Consider the following 22,965-nt stretch of genomic DNA (forward strand, 5'->3'; position numbering starts at 1 on the left):
AAACGTGATAACGGAACTTGTATCTCTAACCTTGCCAGGCGTACTTGCTAAACTCTACCGGGGACAAGTTGTGTTTACACACTTGTGAACGTAGTGGAATAACTAAATCTTTCGTTAAGGTGTCCGACGTGAGTGCTGGCTGGACGTTAAATACGTAGAGAAATATTACTGCACGGTAGAGCTGCGTGTAACACGGTAATAAAATTATCATTAGATGGAAACTTGCGTCCAAGACTTTGTTTTATTTTATCGCGATTGAGTATCAACTTAATTCTAAGAGTTGGTATAAATTTATTGCGAGAGAATATTAAATTGAATTGAAGGATTCGTTCTAATTATTGAATGCAGAAATATTTCTCAGTTTCTGTTTCGTGTCAAAGTAAAATAAAATAATTCTTTTGTTTCGACGTGAAAAAACAATTGTTATATATTTTTTATATAAATAGAAGAGATGAACAGAGAATATTTTAATCGATTATTTTTCCATCCTCGAGGTGAGTAGAAGACCTCGAGGAAAAAATCTTTGGAAAATTGACGATGTTCGGTTATAGACAGACTACTCACCGTTTTCGCTCTCTAAATTAATTGAAATTGAAATTTCAACGATGACATCGATTTTCGATCAGCAGATTTAACATACACGTGTACAGTAATCTTTCGTACTCAGTTCGCACGAAACGAAGGATTCACGATACGAACGTCAATCGTATCTATTTAAACGTTTCGCATTTAGCATGCCTCCGTTTGTCCAGATACTGTCACCTTATCACGATCGCGCGTTATCCACAATTGTTGCAATACGATAAGCCTTTCCATTAAGAGTTTCGTCGTTCTCGGAATCGTCAAAGAAAACCACACGTACATCGTTACATTTACAATCTTTCTTGTTAGTATTTTCTCGCTCGAACTGTATTTCTTATCTCAATCGTGCGACAAAATTTCCAAAGAAACTTATAACCAACAGATACGTACAATGATTCGTATTTACTACAACATAACCGCGAATTTTTCTATTGTTTAAATACTTAATCGTTATTTTAACGTAAGTTAGTATTTATTTGAACGTAACGAATCTCACAATATGAAATTTTCTTGCATTACACATTACGTAAATCGTAAACAAAATTCTCCACTTCTACAAATATCAAACACACTACTTCATTACGTTAAACGAAATTGAATATCAACGAAAGTCTCTATAAAATCCATTAAATAATACTTCTATACAAATATCTCTCTCTTCATCCACACACACAAGTGTACGTAATATTACCAAGGTCCTAAATATAACAATCGAAAACCTTCTAACAAATCCAATACTTGAAAGCACCAACAATCATATTATTCTCAATAAACAACACAATTGTTACAATAAATAAATTCCCACTCAATTGTTACACCCAGTCTAGTGCATCAGTTACCATCATTTGTTTCCTCGGTGTAGGCCATCTGGGTTCCTCCAACGAACGTAATAAACGTTCTGTGAATCTCCAATTACAACATTGACCGCGACGCAGGCAACGATCCAAATTGATTCTCGCGTACGATAAAATTTCCGGTAATTCGTACGCTGGACGATGTTCCAGTACGTGGGCGTGTACAGTTTCTTAGTGCTCGGCTTTGAAAACGACGGATCGGTGGTACTCGGTGAAGTTCGTGCGTCGATTCGTCACGCGAGATGTAGACTTCGGTCAGAGATAAGGAATACTTTCCCTTTTGCTCGTCTTTCGGGATGATACGCCCGAACGTGGATGCCCCTCAGATGGAAGTGTCTAGACGTCTGACCAAATACGCGCGTTTCTCCTGCCAAGAGGTGGAGCCGAACCGGCTGGCAGGCGGACAGTGATGAGACGCTTAAAAGATAATTCTAGCTAGTTTGGTGAACCCTGCAGGGCAACAAATTTGTCCCCCGGAGCTTCTTTGAAGAACTCGTCGAGGGTGCACGACTCGTAGGCTCGTGATTAGGTGTTCGAATATTTCACTATAGATTAAAACATTACGCGTAAACGGTGATAGGGCGACGAGAGTGGTTAGTTTCTTTTTTTTTGAGAATAGTTACACGTTTCAGGCAAAATGGCGTGGATACTAATAACGGAAATTGTGAAACGCTGGAACGATTTTTTTCAACTTTTTCTAAAGGAAAGACGAGACTGATCGGGTTAGGGAATTTTTGAATTATGGAACAATTGTCTGGGATTAATCATGGTACGTTTTGGGGGAAATAGTACGAATATGAATAACGAATAAAATGAAACGTGAAACGATTTCTTTTTTGGGTTTTTTTAAATTGTGCGAGAGTTCTCAAATATTTAACTGTCTGGAATTGAACTTTTCGTTTTATTTGTAATTAATGAAGGAGATAATTTCATCTTCCAGTGGCATGACTGTTTTCGAAATTCTTGACAAAAATCAAGAATTGTTTTTAACGTCACTTTTCATATTTTCTTTCTTTTAATTTCAACCTTAACTTTTAATTAACCTTAATTCTACTAATCGTAACTTAATTTTGGATTCAGTATTACTCTGTGCTTATTTATTATACTATTGGCCCACGATGTTGAATTTTCTTTTAACAAATTTTCGAATAATCACAGATTAAGTATAATTGCGTTATTTGTGTAATTCTATATATATTCGTTGCGTTATCCGCCGTATTGAATTAAAAAAAAAACAGTTGAATAGTCGGTGAGAAAAAAAAACTTGGCAAAGTGAATCCGGCTCTCTGTAATGTGTATTAAACTTCTATGCGATTGAGACGAGATTTTCCAGGCTCTCTTGGGGCTTACGGAGTAAAGAAAAAGAAGTTTAAACATAATCAACCCGATTGAAATTGTTAATAATTACTCGCAAACAAGGTTAAGAATTTAACTTTTCTAAGTGCCTGGAACGACCGTTCTCCGAGAAACGAGTTCCTTCCAACATTTAAGAAAATTCAAGCCGTTATTTTCATTCGCGAGGGACTATCGATCGTTTCGTTCGGGTCGACTATATTTAAAATTCGTAAAATTTAATTACGCTCGTCTCTACCAATTATTCAAAATTTTACTCGAATTATTGAAAAATGTTTAAAAAATTGATCGCGCTGTTGCATCGATTTGTTTGCTGGATGGAACAGGCAGCGAAAATGCGAACTAACGAAGTAGCGTGATAATATAATCTTTCTACGTTGTAAAATTCATTTCACCCTGTTACCGTTTAATTAATCCTTTGAAATGAATATTTCTAATTATTAGCACTCCGGAGCGTTTAACCGTTGCTACTGTAATATAAACGAAAACCAGCGTGAAATATTTTCATTTCGGAGTGGAACAATTCCGTATCGTCGATGAAAAGATAAGCATTAACGCTCTCGGACTATAAACAAGTTTCGTGCAATCAGCTTTTGGCAACGGACGGTATCACAGATCCGTGGATGAAAAAAATAGGAAACAGTTGCCAAGAAGATTCTTACAAACAGATAATTCCGCTATCAATTCTTCTCCTCGGACAACCGGATAAAATAATATTTTTCAGATAAGAAATATTACTCGACCGACTTGCTCTTTCTCGATCGAAAATTTATACATTCTTTCTACGTTCGATTCGATTATCGTCTACAAACGTTTCCAATGAAAACTTTCTTTACGAAAAGAAAGTTTGTCGTTCGTAACAATTATGCGAAAATAAAGCAAAAATGATAAATATGCACGTCGCGATTCATAATTTTCTACAGACGAAATTTACCACAAAGAGCCACTTCTATCTTTCTTCTTCGTCGCTATTTTCCATAGACCCGACGTTTTCATTTTCTTGCGCATTTTCCAATACGACGTGCTACGTTTACCCCATTGTACGTTCTTTAATCTACCCCGCAAGAACTTCCACGAACGTCTGTTACTTTTAACACGACTTTCTCGGCTCCTTCTGCGCGACGTTCGAAAAGTTTCACTTTACTCCAGCTGTCTATCAGAACTCGTCGCAGTTCCGCACACTTCCATACGCCATTTTACCTCGAGATCAAAAGATTTGTAATCTCGGAACGAATCGCCATTCTATCGAAACCCTGTGTCATTTTCACACGTTTCTCAACGATACATACTTCTCAACTGTTCAAACACGATGAAATATTCACAGTCAAAGCGCGAGGAAAACAATTCTTTTACATATATTCTCTGCAATTCTTCGAAAAACTGTCACTGACGTTATCTTACGTAAATTTGTAAACGTTGATCGATAACTGTTAAATAGACACGACAAATTTTAAACCGTTCCATCGAATAGTTTCTTTGTAAATTTTCCAATTGTACATCTCATTTTAGGCGACATTCAAACGTGAAAACCACCCCTTAAGATTAATTATCTTTTTCTACTATAAATTCTCTACTAGCCTCCAAACTAATACAAACATACCTCGTCCAATGTACCACCGTTCAACGAGACGGACATAATTTCTGGAAAAAAAGTTTTACTTTCGTTAATTCAAAACGCGATAATAAAGTACCGAAGACTTTCAACGAGCAAGTTTTACCGTGCCGTGCTAATAGATAATCAGAAAGTCCAACATTTTCCACTTCATTATATACACACACACTCACAAACACACACACACACACACACACACACACACACACACACAAAATTCGTTCCACGACGCTCTTAATTCGAAGATTAATTCGGAACAGTTTCGCTCGAACAAATTCGCGAGAAATAGAAGACGTGAGGGGGGGAAGGAGGGGTGTTAGACCAGAAGGTCCTCCGCGATACGAAATTCGCGTATCGTTTCCGCGTTGAAATTAATTACTCGAACCGCACCCCCCGTGCCGAACCTCCATCCGTGTTCCCTCCCCCGGCCGCCCCCCGCCGCGGCGGAGCGCACACGTCTCGGCTATTAAAACGCGAACGCGTGTCGCTGTTCCTAACGAAGGCAATTCAGTGAGGAGGTTCGTGTCGGTGGACGTCTTTATTCTTCCTCTGCCAAAAGCAAATCGTCGACAATGCGCTGAAAGCGACGCGGACGACCGCGCGACCGCCAAACGAGAGACGCCATTTGAATCGTGCTCGGTTGGTCGGGAAATAAAAATTCGATGAAAAGAAGAACGAAAGGAAGAAGAAGAAGAAGAAGAAGAGAAAAATAGAAAAAAGAAAGAAAATCGTTCTCTCGAGAGGGATGGAATCTACCAGTAATATCCAAGGTGGCACGAAGTCGGTTTTCTTGAAACCGGGGTTGGTACTGGAGATCACGACCGCGCAACCGCCAAACGAGAGACGCCATTTGAATCGTGCTCGGTTGGTCGGGAAATAAAAATTCGATGAAAAGAAGAACGAAAGGAAGAAGAAGAAGAAGAAGAAGAAGAGAAAAATAGAAAAACGAAAGAAAAAGAAGAAAATCGTTCTCTCGAGAGGGATGGGATCTACCAGTAATATCCAAGGTGGCACGAAGTCGGTTTTCTTGAAAGCGGGGTTGATACTGGAGATCACGACCGCGCGACCGCCAAATGAGAGACGCCATTTGATTGGTGTTCGATTGCTCGGGAAATAAAAATTCGATGAAAAGAAGAAAGAAAGAAAGAAAGAAAGAAGAAGAAGAAGAAGAGAAAAATAGAAAAAAGAAAGAAAAAGAAGAGAATCGTTTTCTCGAGAGGGATGGGATCTACCAGTAATATCCATGGTGGCACGAAGTCGATTTTCTTGAAACCGGGGTCGGTACTGGAGATCACGACCACGCAACCGCCAAACGAGAGACGCCATTTGATTGGTGTTCGATTGCTCGGGAAATAAAAATTCGATGAAAAGAAGAAAGAAAGAAAGAAGAAGAAGAAGAGAAAAATAGAAAAAAGAAAGAAAAAGAAGAGAATCGTTCTCTCGAGAGGGATGGGATCTACCAGTAATATCCAAGGTGGCACGAAGTCGGTTTTCTTGAAAGCGGGGTTGATACTGGAGATCACGACCGCGCGACCGCCAAACGAGAGACGCCATTTGATTGGTGTTCGATTGCTCGGGAAATAAAAATTCGATGAAAAGAAGAAAGAAAGAAAGAAAGAAGAAGAAGAAAAAGAAGAGAAAAATAGAAAAAAGAAAGAAAAAGAAGAGAATCGTTCTCTCGAGAGGGATGGGATCTACCAGTAATATCCATGGTGGCACGAAGTCGATTTTCTTGAAACCGGGGTTGGTACTGGAGATCACGACCGCGCAACCGCCAAACGAGAGACGCCATTTGATTGGTGTTCGATTGCTCGGGAAATAAAAATTCGATGAAAAGGAGAAAGAAAGAAAGAAAGAAGAAGAAGAAAAAGAAGAGAAAAATAGAAAAAGGAAAAAAATTAGAAAATCGTTCGAGAGGAATAGGATCTACCAGTGGCATCCAAGGTAACACGAAGTCTGTTTTCTTGAAACCGGGGTTAATACTGGAGACCACGACCGCCAAATGAGAAACGCGATTGAATCGTGCTTGGTTGGTCGGGAAATAAAAATTCGATGAAAAGAAGAAAGAAAGGAAGAAGAAGAAGAAGAAAAAGAAAAAAAAATAGAAAAAAGAAAGAAAAAGAAAATCGTTCTCTTGAGAGGGATGGGATCGTACCAGTGGCATCCAAGGTGGCACGAAGTCGGGTTCCTCGAAACCGGGGTTGGTACTGGAGATCATGACTGCCAAACGAGAGATGCCATTTGAATCGTGCTCAGTTGGTCGGGAAATAGAAATTCGATGAAAAGAAGAAAGAAAGGAAGAAGAAGAAAAAAAAAGAAGAAAATCGTTCTCTCGAGAAGGACGGAACCGTACCAGTAGCATCCAAGGTGGCACGAAGTCGGTTTTCTTGAAACCGGGGTTGGTACTGGAGATCACGACCGTGCTCGGTTGGTCGTGAAATGAAAATTCGATGAAAAGAAGAAAGAAAGGAAGGAGAAGAAAAAATAATAGAAAAAAAAAATCGTTCTCTCGAGAGGGACGGGACCGTACCAGTAGCATCCAAGGTGGCACGAAGTCGGTTTTCTCGAAACCGGGGTTGGTTCTGGAGATCACGACCGCGCTGTCGAAAATGGCGGCCGGTGAAACGCGGTCGCGTGTCGCGCGCTTGATTAAACGGACGAGCGTTTTCCTTCCGGCAAAGGTCAGAGGTTAAAAGTTCGGGGAAACGACCGAGAGGGGGTCAAAGACGTTAACTATTGAGCGGCATTGTGGCGCGGCTGGATAGGGGGCGCGAGAGGGGGGGGGCGACGCGAGGGGGGTTGAAAGGTAGCCCGATCCTTTCGTGTTGCGACAAACTCGTTTGAAACTCGTCGACGACGGTTCACGCGACCCCGAGACGTGTTCTTCGATCCGTGTTTCTTGCGAACTGGAATCGCGAGAAAAGTAAGAGAGAGAGAAAGAGAAGAGAGAGAGAGAGAGAGAGAGAGAGAGAGAGAGAGAGAGAGAGAGAGAGAGAGAGAGAAATTTGAACGAGCTGTTAACTTTACACCCCCTTGGCGTGTCGGGACTGACTCTCTCGGTTTCGCGGGACCTCTCGCCTTTTTGTATCGGGTAATTGGTCTGGGTTGGAAGTTTTCGAATATCGTACAGGGAGCGTGTGACAATTTGACGGGCAATTGGAAACCGAAATAAAATTGCAACGCTCGGGAAACCGAGGCGGAAAAACCCGGGGTAAAGTAGGGAACGAGGATGTTGTCTCCGAGCTGGAATAAACGTTACGAATTTAGGTCCTCTTTGGGGTGGATCGTAAATTTCGGGAAGAATTGTTCGCGAGGAAGGTACGAAGTTTAGTTAGAGACTTGTAAAAAGAAAGAAATAATTGGAGCTGATGTGAGAGTTTTGAAATATACGAATGTTCAGGACAGTTATGCATTTGTGTATTAGTGAGTGGTTACTCTTTCGTGTTCTCGGTGTAACTTGAATCATTTATTTAATATTAAATAAGTAATTTTTTCGTATTGAACAATCAGTGGTTAGTTTTGTATAATTGATTTTTAGATTTATAGTCGTTTGTACCGTAGAAGACTCGTTTCTCGTCACGAATGATAGTGTGCCAGCACTGACCGTTTTCGTGATTCGTTTGTAAATCGAAACAATGTTTTCCCGGTATTTTGTGTCAGAAATAATTAAACGAGTACGATTTCTCGGAGCACGTTTCTGTAATATTTTCCCCGTACAGGACGGTGGCGTGCCCGTTGCGTGTAAACAACTAACGAAAATTGCGGTTGCACGAAACATTTCGTTTTGATTAAATCTTCTCGATCGAAACGTTATACGTGCACACATCCTCGCGACACGATAGAATTTAATTCAGCGGACGCGTCTTATTTACGCGCGCACCGTTTAAATCACTTTTTCACGATGCACTTGGAAAATTCGCAATGACAATTCGAGGTTAATAAACGTTTCCGATACGTGTTATCACATTTATGTAAAATGCTCTCGTAACTCTCCACGCAGTTTCACGATACAATTGACCTACATCAATTTACTTACGTACTCGGTCGACGTTGTTACATACTTCTGGATATTTATTATTTCGCAGGTAAGAGAACACTATTGTTCGAAAATTTACTGTACCCTCTTGTACATAAACACGCTTTGATGTGTTCGAGTCTATTATGTTCGGAAGTTGATCGTAATATTTCGTTTGAAAACGTGCGAAAAGTGGAAATGTTTGTTAAATGTACAATTTTACGTTAATTGTTTGCGCGTAGCGAGCACCACTCGTATATATATAAAAAAAAAAGAAAATGTCGTGTAAACGTGCTTCGAGAAGTCCTTCGTTAAAAATTTTTAACGGTTACGTGCAAAAATTAGGATTTAAATCCACGCTTGTAAATACATCAACGAAACGTTTAATTTTAGTTTCTAATTGATCTCCAGGTTCGCCAGAGTTTTTTACAGAAAATGTTTGTTTAATCCTTCCAACGAACATTTTATCATTTTCGCGTGTAATTAATATTGAACTTTCCTTGTGTATTCAGCACGAAACATTAACAGAGACAAAAATATTAACTTCGCGTCCGATAGGAAGAAATAAGATCGTTTTTCCAAGTCTAGTCACAGTAGAACTCGGTATTTGTAACTGAAAGTTGTTCCAACACTTTTATAAAGGTTAGTCGTTTCGAATAATTCGAAATAACTCTGTTACGTTACAAGAATATACGTATGCAAAAGGTTACCACTGTATTTGAGTCAAGGAGCTCCATTAACCTCTTATCGCATTGCACGATACACGAGACCGGGAGTCGAATTGATCGACTTCGCAATATAATAAATAATACACTGAATATCATTTTCATGAAATTGATCAAGAACTCAAAAACTCGTAACAAGTAAAATTCACTTCCTTTTTTCAAACGAAAACGTCGAATATCCTTACATATCGAAACTTTCATTATTCGTTTGACGAATATTAATCACACCCTAACCTCACAAACTTCGTGTGTATCGCGAACAATAATTATTCAAATTTTACACGAACAGAAGTGAGAAACGATTGTACAAGCTTCTCGGGTAATAAATACATTCGCGATCAAGAAATTCGCGCGACAACGAGATGTACGAGATAAAACGAAGGAAAATGGAAACCAAAATGGCGCGCGATGTTACCGATTGGCCAGCCTGTACGAAGTGTACAAGTGCGGGGCATGTCGGTTCGATGAAACTGGAAGCGGAAAAGACGATAAAAAAAAAAGGAAAAAGAAAAAAAGAAAGAAAAAAAAAATCATCAACTCCTATAAGAATTGGTAACGTGAATTATTGAACAGCGACGGTATTCAAACGGATGCGGAATTTAAATAGAGCCGCGTAAGTTGAATTGCAGATGAGGAAAAACCGCTGAAAGCTGCCGAAGCAATCGTAAACCGCACAGCGTTCGATCATAAATATTCTTTACATTATTAACTGTCGAGAGAGAAAAGTGAGAGATAAAAATGAGAGAGAGGGAGAGAGGGAAGAGAGACTGGCCGATACAATCGTTACTCGTCTACGTGAAATGACGAAAATTATAGGAAATGCATTATCGCGTTTCCATTCCCTCGTTTTGCCAGCTGATTGGAGGCAGAGGGACGTCGAACAGACAGGGGACGTTCGCATTAAATTAATCGACGCTTGTTACTTATATCTCTCGAGCGAATTGGAATATTTTAAAGTGACGCCCGCAGGAGAAGATTGCGATTTGTTCGCCGGGAACGGAGATAAATATTCGACGAAGGGAAAGCAATTAATTTCCCGAAGCAATGGGAACGTTTCTTTTACATTATTTCTTTTTTTTTTCTTTTTTTTTTCTCTCCTTCTCTCCCTTTCTCCGGAGAAAATTTAACGAACAAAATGCACACCTACTGCGAGTATGGAGAGAAAAACAGAAAAAAAAAACACAAACAAACAGGAGGGGTACAGGAGGTGAGAGGGGTGGGAGTTACATTCTGCAATATCAACATTAATACAATTTCCGGACGGAACGACTTTGATCCACGCAAACAGTGCATAATGAGGGAAGCTTTTATAATCTGCGTCCCTGTCGCTATCGCAAAGCGCACGGATCCCTTTGTTTTTTTCCGACGAACTTTTACGCTCGAAAGAATGCAAAAATATGGGGTGAAAAGTCCGGCCGGTTCGACTTCAAAACGGTGAAAAATTGTTTAAAAATAAACCTTCGAAACAAAATCAACGCGTCGGCGCTTAATAGAGAAAATTATAAAATCCCCTCTTTGAGAAAACACTCCGCGAGAGCGCCCGTAACTTTTCTACCGCGAGACGAAATATTTTAACGAAATCCCGTGGTATTTATAGTCGAACGTATGCACCGCGAGACCAGCCGTGTAAACGTTTCACAAAATTACGTAGCCGTCTCTGTAACGTATTTCGAACGTATCGCCTTATTTTTCAAGCCCTCCGCGCGTCACGCCCTCGTGACTCCACGAGGGGGGACGCGGGAACCAATTAAATTGAACAAATCGCCGGACAGCTCGGTTAAGGGGAAAACAAACAACCCTTTGCGAATATAACTCCTCGTTTCGTAATGTCCGTTTCTCCGCGGGAGAATTTCCGGAATAATCGGCCCGGAATTCTCCGGACGTCGACGGGAATAAAACGAACTGGTGTGGGCCTCGAGTAACCCGACCGGGTTCCCCCCACTCCACGTCCCACCGTCACCCTTTCCCCCACCAACGTCCCACCGTTACCCTTTCCCCCACCAACGTTCCCGCCGCGCCACGGTTACCGCGCGCGACACGGAATCGCAAATATTTCAAGAACTCGCTCGGACCGTTTTGAGTTCCCGAATAGATACGAAGGTCGGCGGCATCGGGCTGTCGACCCCCCGTTCGTCGATGTTACGAAAATCGAAACACCCCCTCGCGGAAACGAAACGCTAATCGATACGAAATTTCAATCTTCCCCGTTCGTTCGGAATCGGTTTCCCCACCTTTTCCCTGTCTGCCGCGCGCTTCCGTTTCTCCGTACGTCGACGAGTCCGTTTAGCCTTCGTTCCTTTCTCCCCACCCCGCTCTCGAGTCGCACGGCCCGCGACGAACCGAGTGGTTCGGTGTTATTGTCGATCGCGACGTACGTAAATAAAGTCGAAGGCCGTTCAAGGTCGACTCGACGGTGTTCTTCGCTCGTTAACGAATCCCGGTGATAGACTTCGTGTCGTCGAGAAAGTGTGCGGACGTACGTATGTACGTACCGGTGGAGATGTTCAAAGTTAACGGTAGCGATGGGTTTGAGGACCAAAGCTCGTTTTTTCACATCTCGAGTATCAAAATATTAATATTGTAAATTGGTTTGTGTAGATGACATATTTTTTTTGTAAGGCTGCATTGTTTTTAAAAGAAGACTGACAAGAGTCTGAGGAACCTAGTGTGTCGAAGGTTATTTCATGAGGGCGTATATATCGGTGGAGATGTTCAAAGTTAACGTTAGTGATGGGTTTGAGCGCCAAAGCTCGTTTTTTCACATCTCGAGTATCAAAATATTAATATTGTAAATTGGTTTGTGTAGGTGACATATTTTTTTCCTAAAGCTGGATTGTCTCGAAAAGAAGACTGACAAGAGTCTAAGGAACCTAGTGTGTCGAAGGTTATTGCATGAGGGCGTATATATCAGTGGGGATGTTCAAAGGTAACGGTAGCGATGGGTTTAAGAACGAGGGGATGATTTTTTTAAAGACTCTCAAAACCGAAGAACACTTTGTGCAAATGAAAGTGAATTTTATTGAACATTGAAGAGTTTGCGAAAAATGCAAGACATTTTGTTTGCAGAGCTGAGTAGTCTTGAAAGGTGAACCGTGCCTAAGGGACTCAGCGTGTCTAGGTAAGGTGCAAAATGACAGTGTGTCTGTAAGAAGTTAATAAACGATGTCTAAGATGGGAACAAAGGCTTGTTGGGTGGGACTAAGGGCGATTTATTATTAATTGCAACGTAAATAAAGTCGAAGGTTGTCCAAGGTAGACCCAACGGAATTAGACTCGTTGATTTTGTTGATAAGATCGACCAAGAGTGTACGAGAACATGTTTGTCAGTGTGGATGTTTAAAGTTAACTGTAGTGATGGGTTTGAGCGTGTTTGATCGTTCACGGTTACACTGGGTCTACCGAAGGACCCACAGATTCGTGACCTGAACAATCTCAAAACTGAGATAGACTCCGTGTAGATGAAATTGAGTTTGCTGAAGCTCCAGGAACTTGTGAAAAATTCAAGAGGAGCCAGTGTGTCTGGGATAAGGTGTAAAATTACAGTGTGTCTGTGGGGGGTATATAACGACGTTTACGATGGGGACGAACCCTGTTTGGATGGAACCAGGTGCGATCTATTATCGATTACGACGTAAATAAAGTCGAAGGCTGTTCAAGGTCGGTCCGACGGAGCCATCTCAGTCGTTATAGGATTTGCTGTGATAGTGTGGTTCTGTTAGCGAGATCAAGTGAGGCAGTGCGGTATATGGGGTGAGTCATTTAACGTTACTGGTAGTAATAGGCTTAAACGTATTTAACCCTTTAACAACGTTGCGCTCTGAAAGTCTTCTGCGTCATTGCTCAATGTAAATATTAATATTAATATCGAGCACGATATAGTCATCGAGCGTGTTTAATTGTATTTAAAACATTCTCGATATCAAATGTAGGTTCTTTCGAGTAAAATATATTCCACAAATTAATAAAAGTACGATTAAATAACTAGTACGCGCAATATCGACTACTTGGAAGAAACTATTGTGCAACAAAATATTAGTACTTTGTTAAAAAATTGGATATCTCCTTGTCGTGTCGTAAACTTAATTTTACCACGATCGAAGAAATTTTAACTTCTACATCGTTACGAAGAACTAGATATCTATAAGAGTTTTCTTACGTCCCTCGTTAAAAGTTCAGTACAAAGAAAACACGTAATCGAACCGGTTACTTTGAAATTTTCACGTTCGAAGCTGTTTTTTATCGAAAAGCTGAGCTTCCGATTACTAACATCGTTGAATTTCTTTATTATTTACACTCGTCCCTTGTGCCCTTATTGCTCGTAATTAGCGCTCGTAAATTTTTGTCTAACCTAAAAAAATTCTATTCCTGGTTGTCGGTTTGATATTACTCGTGTCAACTTATACTTGGAACGAGAATTCTTACTTCGAACTCGGTGAACCCTTCGGAATTTCATCGATATCGTTCTCGATTTCAGCCGGGAGGATAATCAATCTTCGACGCAATAAATTCGAGGTTAGGTTAATAACGGCAGATAACACACCCTGATACCGAAATACTCGGTTTTACTTCCATACGATAGTTCTTTCTTCTCTTCTTTCGCTCGATTTCTCATTGCTTATGATCTCGATACAATAAAGACGTATTATGGTTATTAAATCTCGTAGGATAATTTCTGGAAATATTATCATTACTTTATTTACTATCCGATGAACCCTTTAAGTACCAGTGAGCCTTCCCGAATGTATCCACATCACGCAAAAATATTCTACAGCCGAAGCTCGCGGATTCCTTTCTTCGCAAGTGGAAGTGTTTCGGGTACTCGAAGACGGTCGACATTCGTACAATGGGATCGTGTACTCTTTTCGGTAGCATTGTAGCCTCGTGAAAGATAAAAATAATGACCCCGTGTTTGGTCGAGGTCATTCAAGGCCGTTCTGCCAATTAATGGAGTACCAGAACCGAGTGTTTCGTTCTCGAGTCGGACCTCGAAGTGACGTTCTTCGTTCCGGATACCCAAACATCGACCGTACCACCGAACGATCCATCGACCTGCTTCTAAATAACAAATAAATGTATTTCTATACCGGTACACCCGTACGAACATCTCGAAGGCGTTTATTCACGATACGAAATCAAGAACGAGTTACTCGGGGATTTCGTTAAATTATTTAAAGAAGACTCGACCGAGAAAAGGGTAAAAGCCTCTAACCGGGAAGCGTTCCTCGTCAATAGGATTTTCAAAGCACGAGAAAACGCTACACGTGCATAAACCAGCTCGATCCACACCGATGGCCTCCGCGTTCACGGATGCTTCGAAAAATACCGTGCGAGATTTATTTATAGCCGTTCATACTTAATTTAACCGGGCCACCTGCGACAGGGAAAACGTCGGTGGCGATAAAAAAGATTGTGGAAACCCGTTACCGTGGTTATTCCCGGCCACCGCTATGCACGCCGCCATTGTGTCCAACCGCATCGATGCCCCGACACACGCTTCGTGTGTTACGCGTACGAACGCTTGAAAATTACACCGCTCGAAATAATTGGAGGGTATCGCGCCACAGAGCAATTCCAGAAACGAACGAACATTTTCGGCTTAATCGGTACGCTCCGAAATAAGTACCGAAGGAGCGCGAAACAACACTCTCAACGTTGGGAAAACGTGGACAAGGATTTTCTTATATATTAAATTTACCATCGGGGTTCAACGACTGTGAAAATATTCTATTCTTTAATAGAATATTCTTTAACCGACTTGGAAATTTTCTAACGAGAAAATTATGTATGTGTAATATTGTACGTCGATATCTGGGATTTTATTTATATACCATAGTATGGGAAATATTGTACAATTTATTGGTGAGTTTTCCATGAATTTGATTCGGTCGAAGGGTACGTTTAAATAATATTTCACATTGATTCGAATAATCGTACAAATGTTTCATTTATACATTTTTTGCGTAAGAATTCTCTATTTTTAGAAAAGTTTTTCTCAAAACGTTTGAGAACCACCGACCCGGCGAAAATATTCAATAGTTTACCGAACAATAATATACGGGGATCGGTCGTAGATCGAACGCGTAAAAGCTATAAAGTAAACACGTGTCCTGTTTTGCTTCGCTTTCGAGTTACAGCACGCGTAACGTTCCAGTAGTACTTTCAGGAATGTGAACTAATTCCGGTGAGACTGTTTATAAACAACGCTCGATATCTCATGCACGGCCTCATTGACTATTCTCTCTGAACGTTGTCTTGTAGCATTGTAGGGATCGTTCCAGTTCATTCTTCTCTTAAAAGGGTTGCGTGCTGGAAATTTATAGTTGCGTTTAACGCGATAACGACGAGTTGTTCCGAACGTTGTTCCGTGTTGTACTTATTGTTTCCAATCATCGAAAGTGACGTATGTAGCTTCTGTCGACAGCAATAACCACCACAGGAGAGTCGCGTGCCAGAATCGATCGAAGAGTACCGGTTGTAATTATTCGATAAACAACTCGTGAATCGTACAACATTTTTCCCTCGTGTCCACTCGTGGATCATATTGACACAGTTTGGTTGTTCAATTTGTGAGTACCGTTAAACATTGATCCACATTTCATTGTAGAAACCATAGTGTAGTGTGAGTAGTGTCTGTTGAGAGGACATTCTGATCTGATCTTTTCTTTTTTGTTACTATTATTATATTTTGTTATATCAAAAAATAGAAGGAGAAAATACAACGTTGTACCCTTAACATTGATCCACATTTCATTATAGAAACTATAGTGTAGTGTGAGTCATGTCTGTTGAGAGGACATTCTGATCTGATCTTTTCTTTTTTTGTTACTATTATTATATTTTGTTGTATCAAAATATAAAACGAGAAAATACAACGTTGTATTCTTAACATTGATCCACATCACATTATAGAAACTATAGTATAGTGTGAGTCGTGTCTGTTGAGAGGACATTCAGATCTGATCTTTTCTTTTTTTGTTACTATTATTATATTTTGTTATATCAAAAAATAGAACGAGAAAATACAACGTTGTACCCTTAATATTGATCCACATTTCATTATAGAAACTATAGTATAGTGTGAATTGAGTCTGTTAAGAGGACATTCTGATCTGATCTTTTCTTTTTTTGTTACTATTATTATATTTTGTTATATCAAAAAATTGACAAATTTTTGAACGAAAGGTGACATTTCGTTTAAAAGAATTGCCATTTCGACAATTTTCGATATTTTCTTTACGTTCGAGGTAACGAAGCAACTCTTGCAATTTAATAAATGCTATTTATTAGAATCTTTTTTTTGTATTTATGCAAGATAATGTGTGAATGCAAGATAATATTCTTGAGAACTCTTGCACAGCTTCGTCTACTTACTGCAAAATTATACACGGTGTTCCGGGTTTTGCTCGACAAGCTGCGAGGACTTCAACAAGAGGCAAAAGTGAGCAAACGTGTTCTACAAAGTTTGTTGTGTAAACTTTGTTACAGAGTTATATAAAAATATCGTACACGCGAAACATGTAACAACGCATTTTCCATTTCAGTGCACAGAGAGTCGACTGTTTATCCGATCTACGTACTCACAGGTGTTTCATCATTTTCCATTTCTACTTATTCCAATACTCTTACCATCGATTAGTCCTCCACTATCGTGTAAACCAGAATCTTGTGTCAAAATATTTCTATCGATACTCACAATACTTTATAACTTATAACTCTGTAACAAATCGTCTATTACCAAACTTCATACACCATTTTTCTCATCTTTGTCCATAAAAGTCCTCACAGCTTGCCAACAAAAATTCTAAACACCCCCTACATACAGAGACACAAAAAACACACCTGCAAATACACCTGCAAATACACCCGCAAATTTTCACACCCACACATACCCCCCGCATCCCAAAGAAAAAAAGAAACCGTAAAAATGCCCCTTTAAACTCTCATTGTGACGAGACTTCTTTCAGCAGCTACATCGATCTCAATCCGCTCCGTTGAATAAAGCCCGCCATTTTGTTCCCCGGCGCTGATCGCATCGGTCCAGTCATTCAAACTAGACTTCCGTGGTCCGTTCAATTCCAGCTAGTCAAAGTATACAACACCCTGGTACATCTCGGTAAACATTCAACAAGACCCCCTTTGAACCCAACTCGATTCGTTCACGATTAGAAACATTCTCGATCTGTCGTCTACACTCGATCTCGCAGACATTCACTTTCCATACCCCGTCCCGATCACCCGACCGAAACTGTCACTCGTTTGGACAATCCCAGAAGAAACGTTGACCTTCTGGTGGCAATGTTCTCGAAACATCCTCGTTGCTCGGTCCTATCTTCCGTAGATTTAGGTCGCCCGAGTGTCCCACGATCGGTGATCCGGTCGATACCGGTTACCCACACTCGATCTTCTCGGGTCCACTTTTCGTCTCCTGTCACGGTCCCTGATCAAAATTGACACGTGTTCAGGACACAGAAGGGGAGAAGCCGGGTTAACCTTTACGCGACGATTCGTGTCCCCCTCGTCGAGCGATACCGATCGGCCATGTTCGCTAGACGGGTCTTCCTCGTACTATGGCCACTTAGGGGCTGCTGCTGCTGCTGCTGCCTTCTCGTTTCACGAATTACGTGGTCGCGTAGTTGCTCTCGGAGTTTTCACATCGGGAACGAATGCTTCCACGTCGTTTCGAAGCGCTGGCAATGGTATTTCTAGAACCGAGGCCGACGCACCGTGGCCCAGTTTAGCGGTGCTCGTCGTTTCTGGCCTACATCGACCGTCGTGTACTTGCGCGCGATACGATACGAGGCCGTGAAAACGTTTCCCGCTTAACCGTGCGGGGAACGAGGATCTGCTCGTGACCCGAGATAATGCACTGAATGGTGGATCACGTGGATTAGCTCGATGAAGAACCGAATTAATTGCGCGTGAACCGCGCGACACGTGGACACCGTTTCGGTGCATTAGGTTTATCGAGCCACGATCGAGCCCTCGTCGAGGTACTCGTCGCGGATCAACGCGCTGTACCAGTACCTGAGATCTTGTCGCTGCTTCGGGGATAACTTCGGAGGGAATCACGCCGCGGAACGGAGAAGAGATATTTGGTGATATTTTTCTTCGTGTTTTTTCGGAAGCTTTTTCATTGATCGAGAGTATGTATCGACGTATATTGATTTGGAAAAATATTCTTGGGAATTTTTGAGAAATTATTGGAAATTTGGAGATTGTATAATTTGGGACTTGTTGAAGAGCGTGTAATGTAAAAGTGATTTGAAAGTGATTCGCTTTGGAGTGAATATTCTTTGAAATTTTCTGTTTTGGATACTCTTCAGGAGTTTGTGAAAATACAGTATCGAATGTTACGGGTTTTTTTTATTAATAAATAAATTCTACGAGAGTGCGTAGCATTTCTCGAAATTACCGTTGGGTTGAATGTTTACCGGAGGAAGGGAAAATTATGTTCTTTTAAAAAAAGTTTTTATATGTATTAAGAATTGTTTTGAAATTCGAAAAGATGACGAGGTTGTTGTATTTTTGGAAACGTGTTAGGTGGTTCGAGCCGACCGTTTGGCAACTGCGAAGGCTTATAGCGCGGTGCCGCGTCGAAACAATCGATAAATATTTTTTTATATTCTTAACATCGTTGCGATATCTTTTATTTTTGGGAATTCTATGTCGATTTATTCACATTTTGTCGGTTGAAAAGCAAATAGCTAAATAATTCATACGTGTATGTACAGTATATATTATTTACTCTCCTAAAGTATAACAATATCGTAAAGTATAGTATACCTTACCAGAAACTTAAATAATTTTATCATATGGCCAAAGAACACGGTTTATACGTAAAAATAAAACTCAATATCCATTGAACGGTTAAACGAATGGTTAAACAATACGGCGTACATTCTGGAATAAAACTGTTATTCCGCGAATCTATAAAATTGCAAAACTTTCTAATAGAAATGGTGCACAAGTGGTGGGGGTACGTTTAGGGCCTTACATATGTGTCCCTGACCCATCGAAAAGTGTTATTACTCGATTTTAGAGCTTTTACTTGCGTAAATATCGAAAATGGTGGATCGATTGCAATAACACACATATTGTACATTTTTTTCTCAATCAATCAATTTTTACAACTTCGTGTATACATATATATTAAAATATTGAAGTTTGAATAAATTTACGAAACTTTGACATTGCAATGCCTTAATATTGTAAAATATTGAAGTTTAAACGAATATAAGAAACATCGAGTTTTATTTAATATTTTTATTTTTGTAATGAAAGAAAGAAATATACACCCCTTTAAATTTCAATATTTTACAATTTTAAGGCATTACAACGTCAAGATTTTTTATATACATTCAAACTTCAATATTTTACAATGTTAAGGCATTACAACGTCAAGATTTCTTATATATAATACATTCAAACTTCAATATTTTACAATGTTAAGGTACTACAATGACAAGATTTCTTATATACATTCAAACTTCAATATTTTACAATGTTAAGGCATTACAACGTCAAGATTTCTTATATACATTCAAACTTCAATATTTTACAATGTTAAGGTATTACAACGTCAAGATTTCTTGTATACATTCAAACTTCAATATTTTACAATATTAAGGCATTACAACGTCAAGGTTTCTCATATTCGTTTAAACTTCAATATTTCACAATGTTAAGGCATTACAACGTCAAGGTTTCTCATATTCGTTTAAACTTCAATATTTTACAATGTTAAGGTATTACAACGTTAAGATTTCTTATATACATTCAAACTTCAATATTTTACAATATTAAGGCATTACAACGTCAAGATTTCTCATATTCGTTCAAACTTCAATATTTCACAATGTCAAGGTTTCTCATATTCGTTCAAACTTCAATATCTTACAATGTCAAGGTTTCTCATATTCGTTCAAACTTCAATATTTTACAATGTCAAGATTTCTCATATTCGTACAAACTTCAATATTTTACAACGTTAAGGCATTGCATCAACATTTCTTATATTCGTTGAAACTTCCATATTTTCCAACATTGGGGCCCAGAAACTCGTGGCTGGAACCACCAAGGAATAACTCGTCGTTGACCCCGGGGCGAGGTTATCCAACGTGTTTGGATTCTCCTCTCGCAAAGCGTCCGGTGGATACGTGATCCGGTCGCACGGAGCACACGGATTGGCCCACCCGTGTCGACACACGGCCGCGTGTAATAATAACAGCGAGGATAATGGAAACTTCTCGTCCCCGACAAAGTGATTCAAATGCACTTTGCACCAGACGCGTCCGTGACACGGTGCTCCGTCTGTCTGGCGAGCGTTGCTGACAGGCGACGAAACTAGATTACGCGAGTGGCTCTGACAAAGTGGTCAAAGACGACGTAGCGCCGGCAGCGGGGCCGGCCGCTTCCATTCCGCTCGTGGCCTCGCGACGGCACGCGCCGAGGAGAGAGTCGTTTCTCGTCGCTGGTGCCGCCTCTTCTCTTTTTTCAACGCCCTCTCCTCGCGTTCACCCTCTCGTACGCTCTCCGTGCGTGCGCCAGGTCGTTGATCTTCGCCCGAGGAAGCGTGCACGCGGCCTTCGCGCGTCCTTGACAGTGGCGCGCGTCCGCTTTCAAGCTAACGAAGGGAACGTCGACGGTGTCCCTCGGTTTTTGCGCGACAATTTTTTCCACGTCGGGACGGCGTTCGGGAATGTGTTACTCGATAGAATCGCGAGGAAACTCGACCCGAGTCCTTCCCATTTTTAAATTAAAAAATATCAAAATTCTTCAATCGAAGCTTTTCGGACCTTTTTTGAGTCGTGATGCTTGATAGTACTTTGAAGTAACTTGGCAGGAATTGTTTTCAATTTTAAGTACAAATGTATCGATGTCTCGGGGTCAAATTTTTTGTGGATATCTAGGAGGTGTTACTTGATAAAGTCATGAAAAAACTCGGCCCAAGTCCTTCCCATTTTTAAATTAAAAAATATCAAAATTCTTTCGGACCTTTTTTGAGTCGTGATCCTTGATAATACTTTGAAGCAACTTAGCAGGACTTGTTTTCAATTTTAAGTACAAATGTATTAATGTCTCGGGGTCAAATTTTTTGTGGATATCTAGGAGGTGTTACTTGATAAAGTCATGAAAAAACTCGGCCCAAGTCCTTCCCATTTTTAAATTAAAAAATATCAAAATTCTTTCGGACCTTTTTTGAGTCGTGATCCTTGATAGTACTTTGAAGCAACTTGGCAGGAATTGTATTCAATTTTAAGTATGAATGTATTGGTGTCTCGCGATCAAATTTTTTGTGGGTATCTAGGAGGTGTTACTTGATAAAGTCACGAAAAATCCCGGTCTTGATCTTCTCCATTTTTAAATAAAAAAATATAAAATTTTGAAATTTAATTTTCTTGGAAATTTTTGTGTCGTGATCCTTAATAGTAGTTCAAAGTACCTTGGTACAACTTGTCCCCTTTTTTAAATAACAAAAAATATAAAAATTTTGAAATCGAATTTTTTTGAAAATTTCTGAGTCGTGATCCTTACTAGTACTTTAAAGTAACTTGGGATGGCTTGTTCCTAATTTTAGGCATAAGTATATTGGTATCTCGAGATCAAATTTTTTGTAGATATTTAAGAGATGTTATTTGATAAAGTCACGGGAAAAACCCGGCCGCGATCCTCTCCATTTTTAAATAAAAAAATATCAAAATTTTGAAATTTCATTTTCTTGGAAATTTCTGTGTCATGATCCTTAATAGTAGTTCAAAGTACCTTAGTACAACTTGTCCCCATTTTTAAATAACAAAAAATATAAAAATTTTGAAATCGAATTTTTTTGGAAATTTCTGAGTCGTGATTCTTAATAGTATTTTAAAGCAACTTGACGCAAAACCTTTTAATCTTTGAATAAAAAAATGTTACAGCTTTGGAACTATATTTTTTGAAAACGTTTAACTTAAATTACACGTTTTTCGCACATTTGACTCCGCAATTCGTAAAATGAAACGAATATTACGTTACTTTGAACAAAATAGCTACAAAATTTATTCAAATTGAGGTGATTAAAGTAGATCCTTTGCAAATAGAATTCACGTTTCGACGGTAAAATGAGGCACGCACGATAAAGGAAAATTGAACCGATTTGCATTTCGTGAAAATTGTACAATAACCTGCGGGAAAAATTTCGCATAATGGACTCGATGGTGAATGTTTTAAAGCACTTTCGTTCCATTTCAAACTGTAACGATAAGAGGAATAAATTGTCACATTATATCAATTGCTCGATATGATTTTCATTAATGTAATTCCCTTGCGAAACGATTTAAAAAACGATAAACCTTAATATCGAGTAATAAGGATTAAACGACCTATAACGAGGTTCCAAGTACGGTGCAATTGAACCAGTAGAGGGCATCTAGCTCAAGGTGGACTCGAATTCTCTGTCAGCTTTCAAACTTTAATTTTAATTAGATTCGTTCCAACGAATCATCTTGCCGTAACCTGAATTAGAGTCGGCTCGAAATGGGACGATCCTCTTTCCGGAAGATTCAATCGCAATCTCTCACGAATTCGGGTCTAGAGTAGAGCTGAGAGTATTTCAATAATTTAATACTCGAATATTTAATAGGCATTCGAACGCATACGAACGAATTTTGAATATTCGTGCATTCGAACATTGTTATTGAAATATCATTGTTAAAATATTACTGTTGCAACAATCGAACACAATGTAAAAATTAAACGAAGATATTATTCTTTCAACGGTAAAATTAACCGAATATTTTCCCAATATTTCTGTTACTGTAGAACCTCGATTATTGTTGGAAGAAGGGA

At 39.7% G+C, this 22,965-nt stretch overlaps 1 protein-coding gene across 7 annotated transcripts in view; it reads left to right on the forward strand.

Moving 5' to 3' along the window:
* The window catches only part of LOC143147646 (protein FAM135A), a 59,905-nt gene that overhangs the window by 20,187 nt on the left and 16,753 nt on the right, over positions 1 to 22,965 (forward strand). The window contains exon 1 of one of the 7 annotated variants that reach the window (XM_076313104.1): positions 125 to 195. The exons of 4 other annotated variants lie outside the window; for them this stretch is intronic. The gene's annotated coding sequence lies outside the window, so the exon portion shown is untranslated. Of the gene's footprint in view, positions 1 to 124; positions 196 to 11,512; positions 12,892 to 22,965 lie in introns of those variants that run through there. 2 more of the 7 variants (XM_076313085.1, XM_076313112.1) reach the window with 2 other exon arrangements.

The sequence above is a fragment of the Ptiloglossa arizonensis genome, chromosome 1 (assembly GCF_051014685.1).
Source record: "Ptiloglossa arizonensis isolate GNS036 chromosome 1, iyPtiAriz1_principal, whole genome shotgun sequence".
Taxonomy (NCBI): domain Eukaryota; kingdom Metazoa; phylum Arthropoda; class Insecta; order Hymenoptera; family Colletidae; genus Ptiloglossa; species Ptiloglossa arizonensis.